We start from the raw sequence: 25453 nt of genomic DNA on the forward strand, positions 1-25453 counted from the left end.
TTTGAAGTGACGGCGGCAGCCACACACACACACACACACACACACACACACACACACACACACACACACACACACACACACACACATACACACAGTCCATGGGCCAGAGCCCAAAATTTCCTATTTCGGTACACTCAAGGTGGCAAAACTTACTTATAATTTTTGAAAGGATCCATGTCTGTAGATGATATTTTGGTATGATAACCATTCCTGAGTGGCAGCTGTATCACAGTTATCAGCTCATGAAGTTAACCACCCCCTAAAGTAAATTGCATTTTAGACACTGGTGCATATCCTGGTTTAGCCTCATGGTCAGGACATTTTTCAATGTTCTATAATATTGTCTTTGGTATCATTTTAAAGGGGACCTTCTTAGCTTTCATTCAAGCCCTGTTGTGGATATTTCTCACAAATATAGAGGTCACTTGAGCTCTTCAACCCGTCAATAACACACATCTTTCTGCAATGTTCGCCTAAACTATATACTTTCTTTTAGCCCTGTGGCATCTAGGAATATCAGGGACACAAAACACAAAAACTGGAATACTCACAAGACTGTAAAGATTCAGGAAATGTATAATATACCCATACTATTTCATTGTGTGAGGTGATTGTGAACCTTAAATTAGAAGGGCATTATTACTAAGAAACTAACTAGACCAAAGCCAGTTAGTCCATGGGTCAGACCAGATATCGATATCACCCAAGGTGACACAACTTCACTGGTGCCATTTTATTTGGTACACTAACAGAAGTAAAATAATACATGATAACCTTTCCAAATGAGCAGCTATTTCATTTTTCTTTGAGGAAACCTGTTTCTGTGCCTCTCACGATTGTGTATTTGCCCAGATTTTTACAAATATAGCATTTCAACACCCCTGGTACTGATTAGCCTAGCTTAAACTCTGGGACAGTTCTTAGTTGGCCAACAACCAAGGATAACCAGTACTGTGTACTTCCATTCATTGTGCTAAGCTAGGCTAACGTGCAGCCAGATAGCTTTCTACTAAACACATATAGAGGAAACTGGTATCTATCTTCTTGTCTCACTCTGGAGAAGATTGTAAGCTAATTTCCCATAATGTTAGCATGTTCTTTTAATGTATATGTTTAATATGATTAGTTAAAGTGGCTACGAGGAACTTTCATCTTGTGTTGATTTTAGCGGCCTCATGTGGACAAAATACAGCTGTTGCATAGCAACTAGGTAATGTATCTATTTGTGGCTATGTAAGATAAATAATGGTAATATGACGCTGGTGAAGCAAAGTAAACTTTGTTTTAGTAGTGTTCATACACCGAAGTTACATGTATTTGTTTGTATGTGGCAGGTGAAAACTGACTGAATATGGCCACTGGTGAACAAGCAAGTTTTTACCCAATACCAAAGCGCCCACGGGTGGAGTGCATTATCCACTGTTCTGATGATACAGATAAGCTGGTTTCACTACAAAGTGTCGACTCATGGAGAACTCTGCTCAGGGCAGCTCAGATACGAAATCATGCACCAGTTTTGAAACTGGCAAAAGACATTCCTGAGGGACAGATTCCAGCAATCTACTACCACAGAAAGTGTCGCAGTATCTTCACTATGAAGCAAATTCTTGATGGCCTCCTTGCAAAAGAAAAGAAAAGTTGTGTCTCTGCTGAAGAGAAACAATCTAAGAGAGTAGCTCGACATGCTCCAAGTACATCTAGGACTTATGATGCAGAGTGCATATTTTGTCAGAAAAACAGCAAATATTCCAAGAGACAGAATACGAGAGAAGTACTGGTGCAGTGTCGAGAACTGCGAGCTGATGCAAAGATCAGGAGTGCAGCCACAAAGAAAAGGGACAGCAGAATCCTTGCCATTGTGAGTAGAGACCTTGTAGCAGCTGAAGGGCACTACCACAGGTCATGCTATAGACTTTACACCAAAGAAGAGGTTTCCAAAGGAGAGGTTGCCAGCAATGAAGATGATGATGCTGCAGCCCAGTATGAAGCTGCTGTGAATAAGGCATACAATGAGCTGTTCCTCTTCATCAGGATGGAGCTTTTTGGCAATCCTCAAGTGATGACAATGACTGATCTCTCTTCTAGACTGGTAGCTTCAATGAACTCCCAAGGCATTGCCCAAGTCAAGGAATCAACCAAGAAGCACATAAGGCGAAACCTGGAGAGTGAGTTTGCTGGAGCCTTGCAGATATTCCCTGATGAGAAAGGAAAATTCCTCCTCTATCCCGATAACTTGTCCATGAGGGAACTTGCCAAAGAAAATCAGTCTCTCAAAAGGGAGCTGCAGACCCTGAAAAGCGTCAGTGCACAAGATGTTATAGCCAAAGCAGCCATCAAATTGAGAGCAGACATTAAAAGTCAAGATGTTCCTCAAACCTGGCCGCCTGAAGTCAAACCAGAAGCAGAATGTCCTACCATTCCAGAGTCGCTCATTATCTTCCTGTACTCTCTACTCACAGGCTCAAATGATCCTGATCATGCATCCCAGAGAGTGCAGTGCCTTCTGCAGTCATTTGGCCATGACATAGTATATGCAGTGACATGTGGAAATACCAAGCCTTCCAAGCACATTGTTCTGCCATTCAGTGTCAAATCGTTGACAGGAAATGTAGAGTTGATAAACATCCTCAACCGACTTGGTCACAGTGTGTCCTATTCACAGATGGAAGAGATCAACACTGCCCTGTGTCTCCAGAAACTCTCATCATCAGGGAGTGGCATTGCCCTTCCAGCTAACATCCATCCTGGCATATTCACAACTTTAGCCTGGGACAATATCGACCGTCTTGAAGAAACTGTCAGTGGTGAGGGAACATCTCACAGAGTCAATGGGATTGCTGTGCAAGCAAAGCCAGTCAACCCACTTCCTGTCCAACCCATGCCCACTGTTCCCAAAACAAAGAAGAGAAGCATTGATGGACCCCCACCAATGTTACCAACTTACAATGCTGGACAACGGGTAGGGCCACCACAAAGCAAAAAGTCAGATGCTGATACTGCAGCCAATACTAAGCTTGCCAGAGAGAAAAACCTTCTTTGGGTCCTAGCACGCATGTCACAACAAGAAGAACAGTCAGTCAGCAGCTGGACAGGCTTCAACATCCTGACTCGAGGAGAGATGACGGTCATCCCCGACAATATAGGCTATCTGCCTACCATCAATGCTCCAGCGACACAAATGTCTACTGTCAACGAGGTGCTTAACCAGTCACTGAGCATCATGCAGTGCTTAGGCCTGAGGAAGACTGTCTGTGTCTTTGACCAAGCCCTGTATGCGAAGGCTGTCGAGATCACATGGAAACACCATGACAAGTTCCATGATATCATCGTTAGGCTTGGGGTATTCCACACCATCTGCACACTGCTGGCAATAATAGGAAAGCGTTTCCAAGATGCTGGACTCAAAGACCTCTGCATTGAGTCTGGCATGATTGCAGAAGGCTCAATTGCTGGTGTTATGGATGGCCGCAAGTACAACAGGGCAGTGCGATTACACAAGCTCCTGTATGAGGCTCTCATGCGACTGACCTTGAATGGTTTCCTGTCCTGGTTGGAAGAAACTCACAGGAATGACATGGTTCACCTGAATGAGACACTGAAAACCATTGACAGCCTTGGGAAAGAAGTCTCACAACATGCTTTGAAGGAGGTCCTCGAGAACAGCTCTTGTACACGCATCATGGATCTATTTGAAGTCTACCGTGAGTTCCTTAGAGGTGGAAACGGCAGCCTCTCGAACTTCTGGATGTCCTATTTGGACATGGTTGAAATCTTGTTGGGGCTCATCCGAGCATCCAGAGAGGGAGACTGGATGCTACACTTGGCTAGCATTCGAGCAATGATCCCATGGTGCTTTGCTTATGACAGGATGAATTATGCACGCTACCTCCCCTACTACTATGCCCAGATGTCTGAGCTGCCCATCACACACCCAGATGTGTACACAGAATTCATGGAAGGAGGCTTCTCAGTCCAACTGGGCTCCACCAATCCCTTTGGCCGAATCCCTGTTGACCAAGCTATAGAAGAAACGGTGAACAAAGACACCCAAACAGCTGGAGGGACAAAGGGATTCAGCTTGAAGCCAGGAGCTGTGACCAAATATTATCTCACAGCTGAGTATAGAAGCATGTACCTCAGACAGCTGAGAGACCTGACAGGTCAAGGCAGGTGCAAATGGTCTCATCCAGATCTACAGAGTCCAAGGATCAAGAGAGATTAAGCAGATGTCCAGTCTCTCATGGACCTTATGGAGAATAACTGGCTCAATCCTATGTCCCCTGATGAGATTGATTTGGTTAGCCTCTCCCCTGGCAACATGGCTCCACCTGATGTGACCATAGATCTCTTGGGAGCTCTTGAGAAAGGAGAAGAGGCCTACCAAGCATTCCAGCAAACAAGGTTAGATGCAGACCCACCACCTGTGAAATTCCACGACAAGATGACCAAGCAAAGTCTGAAAACATTCTCCAATGTCAGCACAAAACAAGCTCATGGAAAGAAAGCACAGGATGTGGTTCTGAAGGCAGATAGAAACCTTTTCAGTCACATGATCATGGTGGCTGAAAGAAGGAAGGTGAATCTGAAGGATGTCCTTGCCTACCCATTGGGCCCACTACCATGGGCACTGGCAAATGCTGATGGGTCCTTACGAAAAACAAACAAGGCTGCACTTGCCAGAGAGCTTGAAAAGAATGTATCTCCTGCAGAAGACAAACCAATCCCATCTACTTCCATCATTGATGGGATGAGCCTGGTCCAAAAAATGAATGGCAACAACAAAACCTTTGCACAGGTGGCAGAGTCAGCCTTGACCCAGGTCCTCCATGAGGGAGCACAGAGTGGGAGGATTGATGTTGTTTTTGATGTCTATCACCAGACTTCGATCAAAGATGCTGAACGGCTGAACCGGGTTGGAGACATCAATCTCCAGTACAAGAATCTTGCAGGGGGACACCACGTCCAGCAGTGGAGAAAATTTCTGTGCAGTTCCTCCAACAAGACCAGTCTCATCAAGTTTCTGGTGGAAGAGTGGAAACTCCCATGATACAGAGCTATGCTGCATGGCAAGGTGTACATGACCTGTGAGGAAACCTGCTACAAGTTGACAGAAGATGGGTGTGAGGAAGCAGCAGAACTGCACTCCACACATGAAGAAGCTGACACCCGTCTGCTCCTGCATGCATTGCATGCAGCAAATGCGGGCTCAAAGTCAGTTATCATCACAGCTGAGGACACTGATGTCATGGTGCTTTGTCTTGGCTTCCAGAAGGACATCACCTGTCCCATCTACCAGAAGTGTGGGACTCAGAACCGCACACGGTTTGTCGACATCACCAAACTGGCAAGTTCACTTGGAGACAGCATCTGTGACAGCCTAATTGGCTTATATGCCTTCACAGGCTGCGACACTGTCAGTGCATTCGCTGGTCGAGGGAAGCTGAATGCCCTGAAGATAGTGAGAAAGCACACTTCCTGCCAAGAGACTTTTAGTCAACTGGGACAGACATGGAATGTGAGTGATGAGCTGTTCCAGAAAATTGAGCAGTTCACCTGTCGGATGTATGTTGCTAATAGCAGCACTGCTGAGGTGAACAAACTGCGTTACCAGCTCTTCTGCACCAAAAGGGGAGAGGTTGAGTCCAGCCAGCTGCCACCATGTAGAGACTGTCTCTTTATGCATGTTCAACGAGCCAACTATCAGGCAGCAATATGGAAGTGCTGTCTGCAGGCTAACCCTGTGGTGCCAAGCCCTACTGAGTATGGATGGACAGACGATGAAGGCAAGCTGGCCATTTACTGGATGCGCTCCCCACCTGCACCAGATGTGGTCTTGGAAATGCTAACATGCAAGTGTGTGCATTCATGCAAAATGCCAAGCTGCATGTGCCTGTCAAATGGACTTCCATGCACAGACATGTGCAGGTTACAGACCTGCAGTAACCAAAAACAGCAGGATGGTCCAGAACTGGACTTTGAACTTGGGGAGTCAGATGATGAGAGAAACGAGCAGTTTGATGAATGACAGTGTGATGATTCTGATGGTATTACTGTGGTAGTAGTCTATTGATGCACAGGATGTTGATTCTGGACTTGGTTACCCAGAGCTTGATAACAATAATGTAACCATATTCACATATACCCATTACCCTACCCATTACCATTACATATACCCACTAATGATATGGGATTACATGTATCATTGACTAAGTATATGTAAATGTCAATGTTGTTTAAAATATTAAAATAGTTCATTACCTCACTATGGTATTCCTTTTTATCATGTATTTTGATTGTGTATTTAAACAAATGTATAGAGACCAGTTTGTGACCTAACTGGCTTTGGTCTAGTTCTCATTTAAGGCTCACAATCACCTCACACAATGAAATAGTATGGGTATATTATACATTTCCTGAATCTTTACAGTCCTGTGAGTATTCCAGTTTTTGTGTTTTGTGTCCCTGATATTCCTAGATGCCACAGGGCTAAAAGAAAGTATATAGTTTAGGCGAAAATTGCAGAAAGATGTGTGTTATTGACGGGTTGAAGAGCTCAAGTGACCTCTATATTTGTGAGAAATATCCACAACAGGGCTTGAATGAAAGCTAAGAAGGTCCCCTTTAAAATGATACCAAAGACAATATTATAGAACATTGAAAAATGTCCTGACCATGAGGCTAAACCAGGATATGCACCAGCGTCTAAAATGCAATTTAGTTTAGCGGGTGGTTAACTTCATGAGCTGATAACTGTGATACAGCTGCCACTCAGGAATGGTTATCATACCAAAATATCATCTACAGACATGGATCCTTTCAAAAATTATAAGTAAGTTTTGCCACCTTGAGTGTACCGAAATATTGTCTGGCCCATGGACTAACACTAATGTGCGGCAGCCCAATAGATCAAGTGCAAGGCAGCGCTAGAACAACTCCCCAACCCCCTGCTGTAGCATCACACTACAGAACATATGCATATGTACACTCCACACACACACATCCTTGTGAGGACAAAAAAAAAAAAAGCAAAATCCTAGCTCCTTAACCCCAAACCTTAAAATGAACCCTTAACTTAACCCTTTCCATCACAGTAATCCGAACCCCACAACATCACCCGAACCCTAAGAATAGAAAAACAACAAAATGACCAAAATTTAAACCTCACCTTTAACCGTTTGTTTACCTTATTACTAAATCATATTTTAATGCCTTACTTTAATACTAGACCTAAACCTAACCCCAACTGTAACCTTAGTCATAAACCTGACCCCCCCCCCAGCCCAGAAAAGACCCTTTTCCTCGTGGGGACCGTAAAAATGTCCCCACGAGATAGGAGGTTTATGATTTGACTGTCCTTGTATGAGGGCACTTGGTCGCTCACACACACACACACACACACACACACACACACACACACACACACACACACACACACACACACACACACACACAAGTTAATATCCCCTCCACCTCCATCTCCTTCCTAGAAGTCTTATAGCCAAGACTTGATAATGGTGCACAGTGTCTGATTTACGTCTGCAGGAGGGAGCCATGAAATTACCTTCCTATGCATCGGGAGCTGTAGAACATGAAGCCTCACCTTAATCACAGAGAGAATAAAGCCTATTGTTACCGCCGGGGCTTTTAGGTAAGAAAGTGATCCTACTTAGGAGAGGAAAAAAAAGAGAGAGAGAGATAAGACTTGATTATCCCTGAACCGAGAGACCAAGTTAGAGAGCTTTTCAGAAATCCGGGTCAAGCTCCCCCTGTGCTCGAGCTCTGCAAAAAAGTATCTTTGAGTATGTGATAATATATTGCGCTGACCTCCCCGTGCGAGGAAAAGTTCTCTCCTTTGGCTCTGGGATGTGTAAAAGAGGGTAACTTTTCATTCGGTTTCACTCGGGATTAAGTTGCCTTTGTCTCCCCGGAAGCCCCAGTTTCAGCTCTGTTGCGGCTACCAGACTTGGAGCGGGGCTGTGTGCAGAGAAATTAAGCAACATTCTCTTTTCCGCATACAGGGATGTTGTGTTTCATTCAGACAGTGACGGTCGATGACCCTGAGCACTACAGGTGAAAGGAATCAAGGTTCTTTTTTTCCGACTTGTAGGTCTCTAATGGACAAGCCAAATGGACAAAGGTCAGCAAGTCATGTTTGTCCTGCCTGGAGCAAAAAACAGTAGAGCATGGTGGCGATGGATGGAGGGATGGATGGCACAAGGGATGAAAGACAGAGGAATGGATGAGTAGACAGGATCTGGATCTTATCGGCAAGAACACAGCATGCTATGAGAGACTATGAGAAAACTATTTCTCTGTTTTATTATTTAACTTCAAAAAGCAAGGAGGTCATTGAGGTTAATGAGATCGTGTATTTTCATTTACAGTATTTTTATTGGCTGGATTACAGTACTTTTACAGTATTGTTATTGGCTGGATTATCTGCCATAAAAAGAACCTGAAGATCAAATATGTCTTATGTGCAATTAGTACCTGTGGAGTATATGCAGAGAAAGGTTTTGGCCAATCCTAGGGCTGATGCATGCTGCAAACAAACTGCAGCTCAGAAAGTCAGATAGCATCAAATAATGTTGGAAAGTTCCTTTCAGATGTACAGATTGGGGAGTTCTGCATCTGAAACGTTTTGTAGAAAAGTTTCCGAAAGTTTCATTCCAACATTCCGAAACTGACATTCTGAAGTCTACGCCCACTTTATGTAGTGATTGGCCAGGTGTGCTCAGGTGTGAAAATGGGCGGGGTTTCAAGTGGTCTACAAATTCTATCTGTTCACTCTTCATGCAACTTTTTTCACTGTGGCGCTTTAAGTAAAAACTCGATGAGTGTTTGCCCGTATCTGCATTTATTTGACTCTTTGCATCGCGTTTACAAAACTGTCCTTAAATATGACCTACAGCTTTTCAGCCCACCTTTGTGTTTAGCTATGAACATGAAAATGAGAAAACAAGTATGAATGGGTTGGCCGCAATGAACCTGCCCAATGTGGTCAGATGACATGTCACACAAACATTTGGAAACCTTTAGCTGTCCCTAGGTATGAATGTGTGTGTGTGTGTGTGTGTGTGTGTGTGTGTGTGTGTGTGTGTGTGTGTGTGTGTGTTGGTCGTGTGATGGCCTAGCGGCCTGTCCAGGGTGTCTCCCTACCTGCCGCCCAATGACTGCTGGGATAGGCTCCAGCATCCCCGCGACCCTGAGAGCAGGATAAGCAGTTTGGGTAATGGACAGACTGGCTGGATAGCTGTGTCTCTTTGTAAGCAGCAATTTAGTTTAATCCTGACTTGGTTGAAGAGTGCCATTTCCCATATAGACAAACAAAGACAAGAGAACGGGGAAGCGTCGAGTACTGAATACAGGGGAGAGTGGGAACAAAAATTCAGATCAATTATTCAAGTACAATAACTAATCAAGCCCTGTGCTCTTTTCTTTCAAATGATACAGACATGAACTAACAGGAAACAATACAAGCAAGTTTTAGTTTGAATTCATTCATTCATAAAATGCAATTGTAGATTCTATTCCAAAAATACAACAGCATTCACATTAGTGTCACTGATATGAACGTCTAAGTGACAAATCTTAAGGGAATATTTTTCAAATGAGGAATATGAGACATTAATAATTCCTGCTATGTGAAATAATCATGTGCAGAAGCCATAATTTGTCCAGCACCAAACAAAATCCATTCATCCATCCATTATCCAAACTGCTTATCCTGCTCTCAGGGTCACTGGGATGCTGGAGCCTATCCCAGCAGTCATTGGGCGGCAGGCGGGGAGAATTTGTCTGGCACCGCACAAAATAATTAATTAATATACATTTTGTTTCCTGTGATGGAGCAGTAACAAAACTGACTTTCTTTCTCTTTTACACTGTTTGCTAAACTGAGGTTTCATGTGTCCTATCAAGTCTGGCTCTGATTCAAGGAAAGCATGAAAATTTAGCCCCGAGGAGAATGGACTGATATTCTGACTGACATAAATTCACTAACAGGAACAAAACATCCAAGACAGTGTTTCAAATCCTCAGAGTAGTTGGCCTGTAAGAACGTATTGTTGTCTCTTGAGTCTGTGGTTTCCAACTTTGGAGGCAAGTTATTGTATTTTCAACAATGCCAACTAGGTCACGCAAGTCATCACAATGAATGTTTCCTTGTTCAAGGGGAAACCACAATTTGTCCTACACTTTGACTACTGATAAATGTGTTTATAATGAAACACAGAAGCAATCACTGTGAATGAACATTGCACAAAATGTTCCAAATAATTAGTGCAAATAGACATTTAAATACTGCAATAAATTGTGCTTATTTGGGGGCAATTTTGGGGATTCCTTAATCCATATTTAATGTCAGTATATGACATTTTGAGGTCTTAGAGAAGATCACAATGAGACATTGTGATCTGTAGCGAGAGTAAGGTGCAGGTTGAGGAGAGCGTGGAGAGGTGGAGGTATGCACTGGAGAGAAGAGGAATGAAAGTCAGTAGGAGCAAGGCAGAATACCTATGCGTGAATGAGAGGGAGGAGAGTGGAATGGTGAGGATGCAAAGAGTAGAGGTGACGAAGGCGTATGGGTTTAAATACTTGGGGTCAACTGTCCAAAGTAACGGGGAATGCAGAAGAGAGGTGAAGAAGAGAGTGCAGGCAGGGTGGAGTGGGTGGAGAAGAGTCTCAGGAGTGATTTGTGACAGAAGGGTACCAGGAAGAGTTAAAAGGAAGGTTTAAAAGATGGTTGTGAGACCAGCTATATCATATGGTTTGGAGACAGTGGCACTGACGAAAAGACAGGAGGCGGAGCTGGAGGTGGCGGAGTTGAAGATGCTAAGATTTTCACTGGGAGTAACGAAGAAGGACAGGATTAGGAACGATTATATTAGAGGGACCGCTCAGGTTGGAAGGTTTGGAGACAAAGCAAGAGAGGCGAGATTGAGATGGCTTGGACATGTGGAGGAGAGATGCTGGGTATATTGGAAGAAGGATGCTGAATATGGAGCTGCCAGGGAAGAGGAAAAGAGGAAGGCCAAAGAGGAGGTTTATGGATGTGGTGAGGGAGGACATGCAGGTGACTGGTGTAACAGAGGAAGATGCAGAGGACAGGAAGAAATAGAAACAAATGCTCCTCTGTGGTGACCCCTAACAGCAGCAGCCGAAAGCAGTAGTAGTAGTAGTAGTAGTAGTAGTACAGAAGCATAAATGAATGGCTTAACATAATATATTTTGATGACCCTTTTGAAAGAAAGTCATGTAAAACTGAAATAATGGTTGCGCAACACATTATACTCTTTATTATTAAAATGAGTACAACACATTGTAGCTGGTAGTTGCACCTGGATTAGGTCACACACAATCAAGTGAGGTTGTGAAAGATGCTTTTCATTCTTTCCAATGAGCAAAGCAAGTATCATCTATTATCTTCATGATGGAAACCACCGAAGAGAGGTTTTTGAAGGACAATGCTTTGCATTGTGGTCCTTCCTTCTTGGAGCAATCCGTAGCTGCAAGCCTTGCTCAGATAAATGTTTACTTAACCACCGAAGCAATAAAGTCATCATGGCTGTTGTTGCTTAATGACTTTAGCTTGGTTGGTGAGTTCTGTTGGTGTGACAGGATTCTGCATGGGATCGATCGGGGACTTACTTCCATTAACACTGAGTGACGGGCAGGCGAGATGGGTCGATCCAGACCCGGGACAGACATTGACCTAGTCTCATGCCTCCATAAGCTCTGTGTCAACCAAAGTCCACCATTGGCGTCATTGATAGCCAAAAGCTCCCAGAGGCAGAATCCTATAGGGATTGATTAGACGGGGGGGCACTAGAGAGGGCACGTGCAGACGGAGCGAGGCACTGGACCACATCCAAATACCAACATCCATCATGATGCCACTTCCATATTAATTCTTCATTAAAGATGAATAAAGGTTGCAGAAGATGCAGAGGACAGGAAGAAATGGTAACGGATAATCCACTGTGGCGACCCCTAACGGGAGCAGCCGAAAGTTGTAGTAGTAGTAGTAGTAGATGAATAAAGGTTCAGCAGATTTCCGCTCAAACACTTTATCTCCTTTAGCTTTGTGGCTGCTGTTGGTTCAAGACAGTAACTTCACATGGTGTGTTTTCAAACCTGCTGCTGTAATACTTCTTTTCCATCCGGCTAATTCTGATGACACTCCCCCTTAGTATGTGTTATTCATAACTAGTAACATGTACATGTCTTTATGTATGCTCAATAATCCAGGTAAGGAAATCACAGCAAGGTGAATAAGTTCATCCGGACACAACGTTTAGTTAGAGAAACATTTCATCACTCATCCAAGTCACCTTGTCAGTCTCAACTGACTGTAGGTATCCCAGGTATTTCTTCGGTCATTATGCAACTGTGCTGTTTATAAGGTTGGAGGATACCTGCAGTCAGTTGAGACTGACGAAGTCACTTTGAGTGATGAAACGGCAGTTTTTGTAAAAAAAAAAAAAAACCTGCCAAAAATTACGCCAAACTTTTCATTCAGTATGTTTAAACGCAAATGAGAAATCTGATTATTAGGAGTTATCAGTTTATGCTGGTATTTCGTTTAATGCGTACACATGGATATTGATAATGTGATTACTCTAATAGCAGTGTTTCTTTACATTATCGCTGTATGTTCCACAGAAATTACATTTTTACTCCTTACCTCAATCTCGCTCCCCTTCAGCCTGTGCAATGGATTTCCGTCACTTTAATCCAGTTTTATTTTTGGCGTTACTCCAAAATTAGCTTACAACCTAATAACTGAAAGTAGACAACGTCGGCATCAGCTTGTGTTTTTGTACCAGGGTGCCAAAGTAACGCGGAGACCTCTTCGTAACCCCGGCAGCTACGTTTGCTGTCATCCAAGAAATCAGAGTAAGACAGTCATATGCACCAAGAGATCGTAAGATTTCGCAAAAATTCTGGGGTCTTGAACATGTCGATTAAAATCTTACCCTAATTTTTGGAGATGAGATAAAGGCTTTCACTAGACCAGTTCAAAAATTGAGGCGTTAACACAATGTGGGGGGGGGGGGTCAGCATATCAGTATGCACGTAAACGTGTCGTATGAGGACGACCAAGCTTGTCCTGCCATGTTCCTTCTTTAATTCCCCTCTCTCCCTCCTTTGTAGTTCTCTACAGGTTGTGTTGAACCCGTCCATCTAAATCCCTGTCCAGGTTCATGTTTGTGTGGTATTGCCGTCCTTCCCTGCTCATTCTCTCTACCTACTCACTTCTCTCATTTTCCTGTTCTTGCCAAATTCTTCTCTTGGTTTACTCTCCTCTGTGTCTCTCTCACATTTCTTTTTATGCCACACTTCTCTCCCAATGTGACAATTCAGACAGAACTCTCTCTCGCTCTCTCACTCTCTCTCTCTCTCCAGCAGCTGCCCCAAGGGAGCCACTCCGACAGACAGGACCAATTTTCTGCTAATTGGGCCTCAGGAAATTGCTCCTAGTTTTAATTTACTGTCGGACAGCCATGGAAGACATGTGATCGACTGCTGCTTTTCTCTTTTCCTCCCTCCCTCTTCTGCTACACATGGATGCAGGTGTGAGGCAGTGAGATGGACTCTGCACTGCAGGCGCACACATTTATACACACAAACACACTCGCTCGCTCTCTTTGAAACAGTATAAACTGCAATCAGCCTCGAGACTCGGGGAAGGTTGAAAAAGGTTAGCCCATCCGGACACGTAGATGTATTAAATGTGACACGGTCCAGGGTTGTAGGTCAGATAAACACACAGAAAGGGGACGTGACTCAATTTTATTTAAAAGTTTCTTTCTGAACGCCGAGCTTGAACACCGGGAAAGGTCACGGCATTATCAACGTGATCTATGAGCACAGGAAAAAACGAGGAGTTTTGTGCTTCAGCCCAAGAGACAGGACCAGTCATTTTTAAAAACACCAACTGTCATAACATCCACCAAACCACCTGGGAACCTGGTACATACTATCCAAACAGGAACTGTATCCATCGGAGAGTCTGTTAACCTTTGCTATCTGGCTATCACTGGCTGCACTGCAGCACAACTGTAGCGGAGAGCAGACTGTGAGATCACCGAGATCAGATGACCAGTATTCGACAGAGCTGTATCACCTTGAGGTTTGCCTAGATAAGATTAATGACCATATAGTGTCAAAACTAACACTATAATGCTGATGTTACTTACAAGGATTGCTCTGTTAGTAATTATTGGGTCAATCTGAGGAGTAATCGACACCACAGTTAGATTTCCAAAAATTGATAGTGGGGTAAAGAAGGGACAAGACTTGGTCTCCAGAGAGAAAAAGTGGTCATTGGAGGACGCCATGGGGGAAAATGCTTGTCTTGATGCTGATACTCTATTAAATTGTTTTCATGTATGCAATGTATACTTGAAATACAACAGGACATATGGATACAGGCCACCAATGGTGCTTCTAAGCTATTGGAGACTTGCTGAACAAATCAGAAGATTGAATCAGGAAAGAAAGAGCCCACTTTTAGTGGTTTTGCAAAATCGCCATCCTGTGTAGCTGTTGTAACGAGATCCGCTGCAGCACAAATCACCTGTTTTGTTTTACGAAGGAAAAGAGTCGAGCTTTCTGTTGAGCGAAGGCATGCCCATTTGCGCATGAAGCACTTGTGACGCGGTGAAGAATCTGAGGCGTCTACAGGAGTCAAGGAGAAATACCGCCACTCTTCAACTGAAGGGCGCTTAATGGAAAATTCCTTTTCAAGGCCTCTTTTGTATTATCTCCCTCACATTTTTCGGGGGTCTATCTTTTTCAGACAACCGTTTATTATTACAACACGGCCGGGAAAATTGTGCAGCAGAGATGTCAAGAGAGAAAAAAAGAAAAGGTTTATTTGGAAAACGCAAGGTTTACAACATCTCCGACAGTTTATATACTCCTCGTGAGAATACCACCGCTTTTCCGATGGATTTTTGCGGTTTGAGTTTGCTTACATTTTAATTACAGCGAGTGCAACTTTTTAAAATGATTCTCCCCACTAATATATCTTGGTATGGCCTGTTGCTGCAGCACTGATAACCATACAATTGCATTTAATGTTTATTGCAGAATGTTGGCATCAAATATAAGAGCTCATAAAATAGGGAGTTTGAAGACTTGGGAGCATGAGCCAATCTTGCACTCGAATGTCAATATGTAGGCTTGATTATCAGCGGGTATGTTTACATGCAGACCAATGAGATGATTATAAACTGATAAAGGCGTTAGTAAGACTTCAGAAACAGTCATGTACTGTATCCGCCTTTATTTTGTTATCTTTATGGCGCTGAGGTCAAAAGCAGAGAAAGCATAACACGACTGAGATGATCGACAGAGTTGTGCCTAGTAGTTCGACTTACTGGTGAATGTATACGTCTTTTTTCTGGTTGCTTTCAGTTTTCTGCATTGCACAAGTGTAAGGTCGCCAGAGGCAGTGAACTGGATGTTGTGTGTACAACACAATCATGAAACAACTGTTAGCCTATTAGTAGGCTAACAGCTAACTCTCAGACTGGATGAAAAATGGGAATATTCACGTTATAGTGTGGCGTGTGTAGCATGTGTGTGTGGCATGTGTAGTGTGCATGTGTACAGTGTGGGTGGCACGGCGGTGCAGTGGTTAGCGCGGTCGCCTCACAGCAAGAAGATCCTGGGTTCGAGCCCCGGGGTAGTCCAACCTCGGGGTCGTCCCAGGTCGTCCTCTGTGTGGAGTTAGTTTGTATGTTCTCCCATGTCTGGGTGGGTTTTCTCCGGGTGCTCCGGTTTCCTCCCACAGTCCAAAGACATGTAGGTCAGGTGAATCGGCTGTACTAAATTGGCCCTAGGTGTGAAGGTGTGTGTGTTGGCCCTGTGATGGACTGGCGGCCTGTCCAGGGTGTCTCCCCGCCTGCTGCCAAATGACTGCTGGGATAGGCTCCAGCATCTCCGTGACCCTGAGTAAGGATAAGCGGTTTGGATAATGAATGAATGAATGCATGAATGTTACAGTGTTTTGCAATTGTGCATAAAAGACGAAAAAATACAAAGACAAGCAGAGAAAAGATCAGACATGATTTCAAGAGGAGTGTCACTTCTACAGTCGAGCAGTAACAACAACAAGGAAGCATTGGAGCACCCAGTTTAAGGTGGGAGGCCGCTTATTAAAAGAACAAATACATAACTGGGTACTTGAGAAATCTATTTTCATTTCGGGTCATGTATACGCTTTAACTAAAATATCGTCTTAAACCGATACCTCCCAGCAATCTGGATATTGGTTTAATTGTAAACCTACTTATTATGTTCATTGTAGGACATCCACAGACACACAGGCAAACATGCGCGCGCACACGCACACACACACACACACACACACACAGAGTATTACACACACGTGTTGCAAGATGACAATCTAACCTTGGCTGACATTCACACAGACACATCCATCCCCCCTCGAGGGTCTTCTCTGACCCTCAAACAGGGTGCATTTGCATTAACCAATCAATACCGATGCATGTTTTAGCACAGAATCCCTCCATCCTTCCCCGTCAATGTTGACATGTTGCCCAAACTAAACACCCATCAGTCAACCTGGCGTGTTTTGGAGCCCAGCACCACTATCCATCAATGTCGGACTTTCACAAATGTAATGATCGAACGTGAATCAATAAGCTGTGTTTTCAAACATCCCCCCCTGCCCATATGCAAAGATGTGGTCTATAAACCCAGCTGTGACCTCCATTCAACGACCTCAAAGCTACTTCTCAATGGTGAGATGGTACTCTTGTTATTGTTGGTCGGTGCAGCAGGCCACCGAACGCATGCAGGAAATGGCTTTTGTGCGACTTCCAAAAGGCTTTTGTGTGTATTGATTCTGGTGGTACAGGGATCAGTGGGCTAACAAGGCTGCTATTAAGTAGTCAAACTTGATAAGTCATCAGTGTTTGGTAAGCTGCTTGACTCGCTTCCTCTTGCCAAAACACAAAGGGGGCTTTTTGAGTGACCCGTGCACGTGCATGTGTGTGTGTATGTGTGCGTTGAGGGGATAAACAACCATAAAGGACAGGAGCGGAGGAGATGGTAGAAAAGGAACTAGACTTGTATCTCTGGAGCACGCGCTTGCGCACACACACACGCACACAAAATTTCCTTTTCCACACTAACACACTCACAACCACACACATCCACACAAATACACATGCTCATCCACATCTGCACTAAGGCATGCTGCACACAGACACATATACACACTTCCTTCTCTCTCTCTCTCTCTCACACACACACACACACACAGCCTGCTCATTACATCCAGTCCACTGTCTGACGGCTGGTTGACAACTTAGCACCTTAACTTTTAACTTTCACACTTTCCAAACTTCTCTGCCTTTGTGCACGGTATGGAGCTCGTTCGCCTCTATCCCTCAGTGGACCGAGAGGAAATAAATAACCACAGGAAGTCTGTCTTCCGCCAAAGTAGGCAGCACAGAGTAGCCCACAACCCTCCGCCTTGTCAATGTGCAGTCCTGACGCCGCGCTTGCAATTTAATCCCTCGCGCGTTGCCCAGATCCTGACAATCAAAGATCCTTCCTGAGTGAGAGAGAACAAGTTTCCTCCCAAAGTAAATGGTGGGGTTCTGTTGTGACTAATATCTCCATCAATCACATGCACAGGTATGTGTCCCTCGAGGGGACTTCACCACTTTCTGGCCCCTGTAATAACTAGGAACTATCTATCAGGGGGGGAGAAGGGTTATTACTGTCTGTGTGGCCTCCTAATGCTTTAAAACCCGCTGTAAACCCGACGCTGCACCTCCACCCTTTGTAGTAACATCATCGCTGAAGACGGGATCAGCGGAGTTTTATTTAAAAACACTACGGTGGGCTCATTAAAGTTAAAACTACCGACAATTTTCATCAGCTGATAATTAGAGAAGTTAAATTCCAAGTACTGAAAACACAAAAACACCATCGTGAAACACGGTGGTGCTGGTGGTGATTTATCAACACAGTCTTTCAGATAAAATGTTTTCTATATGGCTTATTTTCAGTTGCCGAAATACGCTGATGGCCAGAGTTTTGTGACTTGCATGTGAGGCATATCAACAGCATATCATGCACACAATGTGTGTCAACAACACAGAACATCTTCAGTGCTTTTTAATTAGACAACATGGATTACATTATGTCTAACTGACACCCAAAGGGCTTCACATCAAAGGGGTGAAACTCACCTCAACCACCACCAGTGTGTAGCACCCACCTGGGTGAAGCACAGCAGCCATTTGGCATCAGAATGCTCACCGGGCATCAGCTTGAGGTGGAGAGGGAGGAATGAAAATCAGAATCAGAAACACTTGCGCACATGAAATGAAACGTTGTTGACCCCAGCAGTGCAACACAAAGACAAAACGACATATCCAAAAACTACAATAACTACAAGAACACATATAGCTAAACTACACACACATCTTAAAAAAAAAAAAAAAAAATCACTGTCCAGGGGAACGAATGCCAGCCAGGATGACTGTCAGAACTGCCGGTCTGCATGGGCTAGCAGTTAGCTTAGCCTTCCCCGCTTCCGTGTCCTGTCAGACCACCCTCATTGTTTCCTCTTCAGGCGCAGCTCCGGTCAGGGCCGTGATCCTTGGGCTCACAGGATACAGTAGACCAGGCTCCCTCAGCCGACCCAACGCCAGCTCTCCCAGCCAGATGCCTTCAACACAACTCCCCGCACTCCACACGACGACACTAAAAACACAGTCAAGGCTAGGCGAGGCTGCCACCAGACTGCCCTCTGTGTTATCGGAACTGCCGGTCTGCATGGTCTAGCAGTTAGCTTAGCCTGCTCCGCTTCCGTGTCCTGTCAGACCGCCCTCGGTGTTACCTCTTCGGGCACAGCTCCACACAGGGCTGTGGTCCCTGGGCCCACGGGATGCAGCAGACCAAGCTCTCCCAGCCATCAAACGAACACAAACTTAGACATGGACAAAGACACCGCATGGACGGTACTGAGTGAGGCTGCCGCAAATGTGATTTGCACCACACCAGAAGGGGGGGGGGGGATAACTGAGCGAATTACACAGCGAGATGATTAGGTGGCCAGATGGAGAGAGTCAGGTTGAGAGTTTTTTCCAGGTCGCCAGGGGACCCGCTACTCTCTGTGATAAGTGCCATGGGATCTTTAATGACCATAGTGAGTCAGGACCTCGGTTTAACGTCTCATCTGAAGGACGGCATCTCCTACAACAGTGTCCCCATTGCTGCACTGGGGAATTGTGATTTTTGCTGTGTTTTTTTTTTTTTTTTTTTTTAGGAGAAGAGGGAAGACTGGCCAAGTGGCCCATCAACACCACTTCCACCAGCAACTCAGTTTTCCGGGGACGTCTCCCATCCAAACACTAGCCAAGCCCACACTTGCTTAGCTTTTGTCCTTCAGCAGAACCAGGGTACATGTTGGTATGGCTGCTGGCATGCACTAAATACCACATGATTGGTTGCATTGTTTATGTTTCCCATGGGCCTCTGGTTTTAGCTTTGGCATCACTAAACAAACTCAAGTTGTCATGACTTCCGTCGTTCTAACTGTGGACTCAGTTGGAGTTACAAGTCACGTAGACTGGTGCTTGTATTCATAGTTCAGATGTTGACATTGAACATGGCTATAACAGCAGTCATGCGGTGCTTAACTTTTAATACTACTACTTCTTTTGGCTGTTCCCATTAGGGGTCGCCACAGCAGATCATCCATTTCCATCTCTTCCTGTCCTCTGCATCCTCCTCTGTCACACCAGCCACCTGCATGTCCTCCCTCACCACATCCATAAACCTCCTCTTTGGCCTTCCTCTTTTCCTCTTCCCTGGCAGCTCCATATTCAGCATCCTTCTCCCAATATACCCAGCATCTCTCCTCCACACATGTCCAAACCATCTCAATCTCGCCTCTCTTGCTTTGTCTCCAAACCGTCCAACCTGAGCTGTCCTTCTAATATACTCGTTCCTAATCCTGTCCTTCTTCGTCACTCCCAATGAAAATCTTAGCATGTTCAACTCTGCCACCTCCAGCTCCGCCTCCTGTCTTTTCGTCGGTGCTAAACTTTTAATACGTTGCTGAAATACATTTTATGCATATGAGAGAACTTTGACAATCACCATATTTTGGGAACTTCAAATAGCTTATATATGAATGTTCTGTCTGTGAGACTGGGCTGGATTTTACAGATTTTTATAGCAAAATTAGCTATACAAAAATATGAATATATACATGGACACAAATACAAAAGCAAAATTAGGTATATCATGAAAAGAGAACTTTTTAAGACACTTAGCATGATCAGAGTCATGAGTAATTTATCCAGAATTGTGAATTTAATGCATTTCAACGTGCCATGTAAAGGGGCTTTTTTTTTTTTACTCTATAAAGATGAATGCCTTGGATCCTTTTTGGTCCACTCAGTTTAACTTTTCTCTTTTTCATTCATTTTCATTCCATGGGATGTACCGACTGGGAGGACAATGACCAAATGCACAGGGGTATGATCTGCCACCATAAGAAAACAAAACAATGTGCTGCACTGCGGTCACTTCAGAGAGACTGGGGCTGTATAGCTGCAGCAACAAAAGAACAAGGGCACTTATCAAGGATGCAGCAGCACTGCAATGGTGGCTAGGATTTTTTTTCCCCTCCCAAAACTGTGATCTCAGCAAGCAATGAAGTGTTACATTCAAGCTAGGGTGAAACAGCTTTTCCCCCACCCCATCTCGGTCTCTGCTTAACAATGACGAATCTATCTCTCAGGTGTTTTGTGAGTGAGACAAGGGTTAAATATTAGCAATTAACTAAATTATTCAAATTATGTGTTTCCCACCCCGAAAGCCATTACAAGCTAGGAAAGGCCTGGCGTAAATCATCAATTACACTTTCAAGAGAGCACCCGAATCTGCTGCTTGAAAGATTGGTGACTTTAATGAAGTGACAGGTCATCTGCGTTATGTTCCAACACCCTTGGGGCAAAAAGAGTGCGGGCACTCTTTCAAAGGTCTCAGACATACTGTACAACCTGAGCTTCCACCTGGGTGGTTAAAGAAGGAAACAAGCGAGAGATCGGTGGAGAGGAATGTTGTGAATTTAGGCATGTCAAGTATCACCTGTCAGAGAGCGGATGATGTACAGGGTTGCAGGGTTTGTAAAATGAGCTTGTTTTGGACTTTTGAGTTATAACTGGCCATGCAATTTCTCTGTCACATCCTCTTCCTTCACCATCTCGCTTTCCCTTTGCTTGTTTCTTTAAAGATGAGATTTATCTATAAGCTACCTGCACAAACTTTTATTTTCCCCTTGACCTTTCTGTACGAAAATGTACAGCCAATTTCTGGGTGCCATTTCGTCCGATTCTTATACACTGGGAGTTAAATTGACACTCAGAAATTTGTCACGTCTCCATAAGTGCAAATAATCTCCACCTCCATTTGCCCTCCTCTTTATTAGCCCAATTCAGTCCAGAAAGTTCCCATCCCCAACCCAAAGCAACTACTTTGGGTCAACTTTAAAAGGACCTCTTTTCCACTGAAATAGCATGGGCTACAAATCCACAGATGATCCGTCTCACCTGACAGATTTGGAAGAGACCACTGAAGGCATGCACCGGCGGTTAAAAAACAACTCCACAACCCCATCTCGATGCCCATCACCTGTCATTATGTGACCCAGATAATGCACTTAGACAATCTGCAACCCCTTCAGGGTGTTTCACCACTTAGGTAACCACAATCAAAACCCCTTAAAATATCATCCAGTACCCCTGGGGCTGGGTGGAACAGGTGACCTTTGACCTAAAGGTCAGAAGACTAATTAGTCAACACCTCCGCAGAGTTCTGGAATGTTCTGTGCCAAGGGCAGGAAAACAGAAGTGTGCTCCACCTTCCCCTTGTTTTCAACCTTCAATAAACACTCACAGAAAGATATCTGCGGACAAGTGAATGTCACGTGTAGAATTTGAAAACTATGCAGTGATTACCAGGGGAGATCACATTTTGTATTGGCGGGGCATTAGAGAGGACATACAGTTACTGGTAATAAAACATCCATGATGCATGCATATAGTGTACTGTACATACTTGCTCCATATCAACAGATATAATGAATAAATAATTTTCTTCCCTTGGGGTTGCTTTGCTACTGCGCCACCACGTTTGGATGGTGATGGAGGGAATAACACAGCTGGCTCTTCATAGCAAATGAGTCTTGAATCGCCCCCTCCATTACACTCACATGTTTCTAATTCAAGAATATACATTCAACTGCTGGAGAGTGTCTTCAAATTTGATAAGTAGGCCTGCTCTGTCATGTTTATGACATTTTGTGTTGCCTTGGCTAACGACAAGCAGACATGACAAAGACGCCCCAAAATATGTCAACTGTACATTGAAAGTGACATAATTTACCAAATGAGACTCAGTGACAACAGCCATAAATATTCATAAAGATTCCTTCAGGTTCATGACAGTGGTCATGACATGATTATGACAGTGTTATGTGAGTCTTATTCACACCCCTTCAAATAAAGTGTTACCAATAAAAATATAGAAACACAGGGCATCCGGGTAGCGTGGCGGTCTATTCCATTGCCTACCAACACGGGGATCACCAATTCGAATCCCCGTGTTACCTCCGGCTTGGTTGGGCGTTCCTACAGACACAACTGGCGATATCTGCGGGTAGGAAGCCAGATGTGGCTATGTGTCCTGGTCGCTGCACTAGCACCTCCTCTGGTCGGTCAGGGCGCCTGTTCGGAGGGGGGGGGGACTGGGGGGAATAGCGTGATCCTCCCACGTCCCCCTGGTGAAACTCCTCACTGTCAGGTGAAAAGAAGTGGCTGGCAACTCCACACATATTGGAGGAGCCATGTGGTAGTCTGTAGCCCTCCCCGGATTGGCAGAGGGGGTGGAGCAGAGATCAGGATGGCTCGGAAGAGTGGATTAATTGGACAGGTACAATTGGGGGGGGGGGGGGATCCAGAAAAAGAAAAAGAAAAGAAACATGCACTGGAAATATTGGTGCAAGAACAATTTGGTAATCAATATCTTAAAGGCTGTCCAAAATTTCCCAAATCATGTTTTCAAAGGATCCCTGATCTTTCCACGAGGAACCAAGCTCCCCTTGTAGTCTGCACCCTGCTTGTGTACAGCTGAGCATTTTGTTGGTCCTCATGTGTACAACGCGGTGTTGGAATCGTGAGTGAGATTTAGCAAATCTGAGAAAAGAAAGAGGAGATGGGTTAGGGGTGCCCCAGGAGAGGACAGCTAGCTGGGAATATGTTGACTGTAAATACAGAGAAAACATCCGCATTAGACTCTGTATGCATTAGGATGTGTGTCTCTGTCTGCTAACGTGGCTGCATATGTGTATATTTGTTTATGTGGCTCCCATTTTCTGGGTGGAACTGGTGCCAGTTGCCAAAGGGGAATAATTTAATGCTGTGTTCAGATGGAGGGTAAGAGCGGCGTTCTAATGACATATAATGGTCTGTGTCCTACAGCATTTTATTGGCTTTTCAAGGGCATAATGACAGTCAATGGCCATGCATTACATTTCAGTACATGGCCCCCATTAAGTCCAATAGGATCTTTCATCTTCTATGTCCCGCATGTAGCAAATAGAGGATCCTATGTCATTGTCAAACCACTCTCCCCATGGTCCAGGAATCAACTCCAGGCCACCTTGACACAGATTTTCTAAATGATTGATGGTAATTGCTTTTTGTGAAATGACATGGTCATGTAAGACTCGTTTTTTTCCTTCTTTCCCTACCTTTCATAGCAAGCAACTAAACTATTTTACTTAAGCTGTACAGAAATGCGAGGCGCAATATCAAATTCGGGCCCCTTCAGCTCATGCACTTAATGGCTTAATTATTCTGATGACATGGTGCAATTCATTGGCCTGCGCATTTGGACTCAGAGCTGCGGTGGAACGGGGCTGGATTTAGATGGGATAAAAAGACTATTGTGTGTAAGGATGAACGAGAAAAATATATGAGGAAAGGCATTTGAAACTGAAACCAGATGTGTGTGTGTGTGTGTGTGTGTGTGTGTGTGTGTGTGTGTGTGTGTGTGTGTGCATGTGCACATATGCAGCGCTTGTTTTAAGACTGGTAGCCATGCCATTGCTTGGCCAGTGAGCTTTTAAAGAGTGTGCGGTTTCCAAACAAGTCTGTTTGGTACAATTAAAGGAAGGAATAAAACGAGTAACACAGTAGTGTAAAAAACAAGGCTTGAGGTTTTGATGTGATTTAGTTTGATTCCCTTTTTCTCCTTCTCTGGCAGTGAGGAAACAGTTCAGGGTAAGAGCCCAACGCATGCCGTAAAAAAAAAAAATGCTCCCATGACGCAGCAACAAAGGCCTGACTGGAGGAAGAGGATATGTCAAAAGCTGACGTCCTGAATTCACATCAATCTAACAAAGGATGGGCACAAAATCTCACCCCGCGGATGACCCGCATCAAACGGCCGTCTTACATAAACTCTGCCTCTTTGTCTCTTCCGCTCCAGCTAAACAATGTTCACTCTATTCAAGTCCATTCAGCCTGAATCTACACAACCATACCGAGCAACAGCAGATAATTTCACTTTAGCAGAGTAATGAAATAGGGAGGAGGGAAAAAAACCACAGCTACGGCTTGTGACAATAAAATGACACCGAGAGACTCATTCCCACCACATTTCTACAAACATCCTTTTTCCCTGCACCTTGGACATTTCCAGCCGTGCCAAATAAAATTGTTCCAGGTGCACAGAGGAAAAGGGAGGGCCCGTCTTTCTGAAAAGCGGGGCCAAGGGCTGTTAAACGGGAGGCGTGAATGTGGTCAGGCTTTGTAAATGGCTTTAAGGACTGGCCAGCGGACCCGTGAAGGTTGAGTGCTCTCTCTTGCCATACCTTATTGTGTTTTATTGACAGTTGTCCGCTAGCCATTACAACATATAGCGGATAGAGTCTCATAGCACATGACGGAAACCACACTGAATAGCAAAAAGTGAATTACGATCCATATATACTGCACTAATTAAAAAAAGGACAAAAAAAGACATGATATAAGATTGAAGTTTGTTAGTTTGTATGGATCACAAATTAAAGGATAATTCTGATTTTTTTCTACTAACTGGGTCTTTTTTCTTTTTTAAAAAGTTTTTGTCATTGCGCATATTGATGATTATGTCATTTTTCTCGGCAGCTTCACTTTGCAGATTTTGGACATGGGGTCACCACCAGACTGTTTTACAACGTTGTCTCACGGGGCAGCTGAGCACAAGAGGCAGGCATGTTTCAGTAGGTCTGATTTCACCCAATTATCCCCGAAATAGTCACACAAATGTACAGCAACTGCAGCAGATTTACTAGAATTTGGATTTTACATGATAGCTAATGTAAAGGTGAGCTGCATAGACTATAAGC

The sequence above is a fragment of the Lampris incognitus genome, chromosome 3, assembly GCF_029633865.1.
Source record: "Lampris incognitus isolate fLamInc1 chromosome 3, fLamInc1.hap2, whole genome shotgun sequence".
NCBI classification, from domain to species: Eukaryota; Metazoa; Chordata; class Actinopteri; order Lampriformes; family Lampridae; genus Lampris; species Lampris incognitus.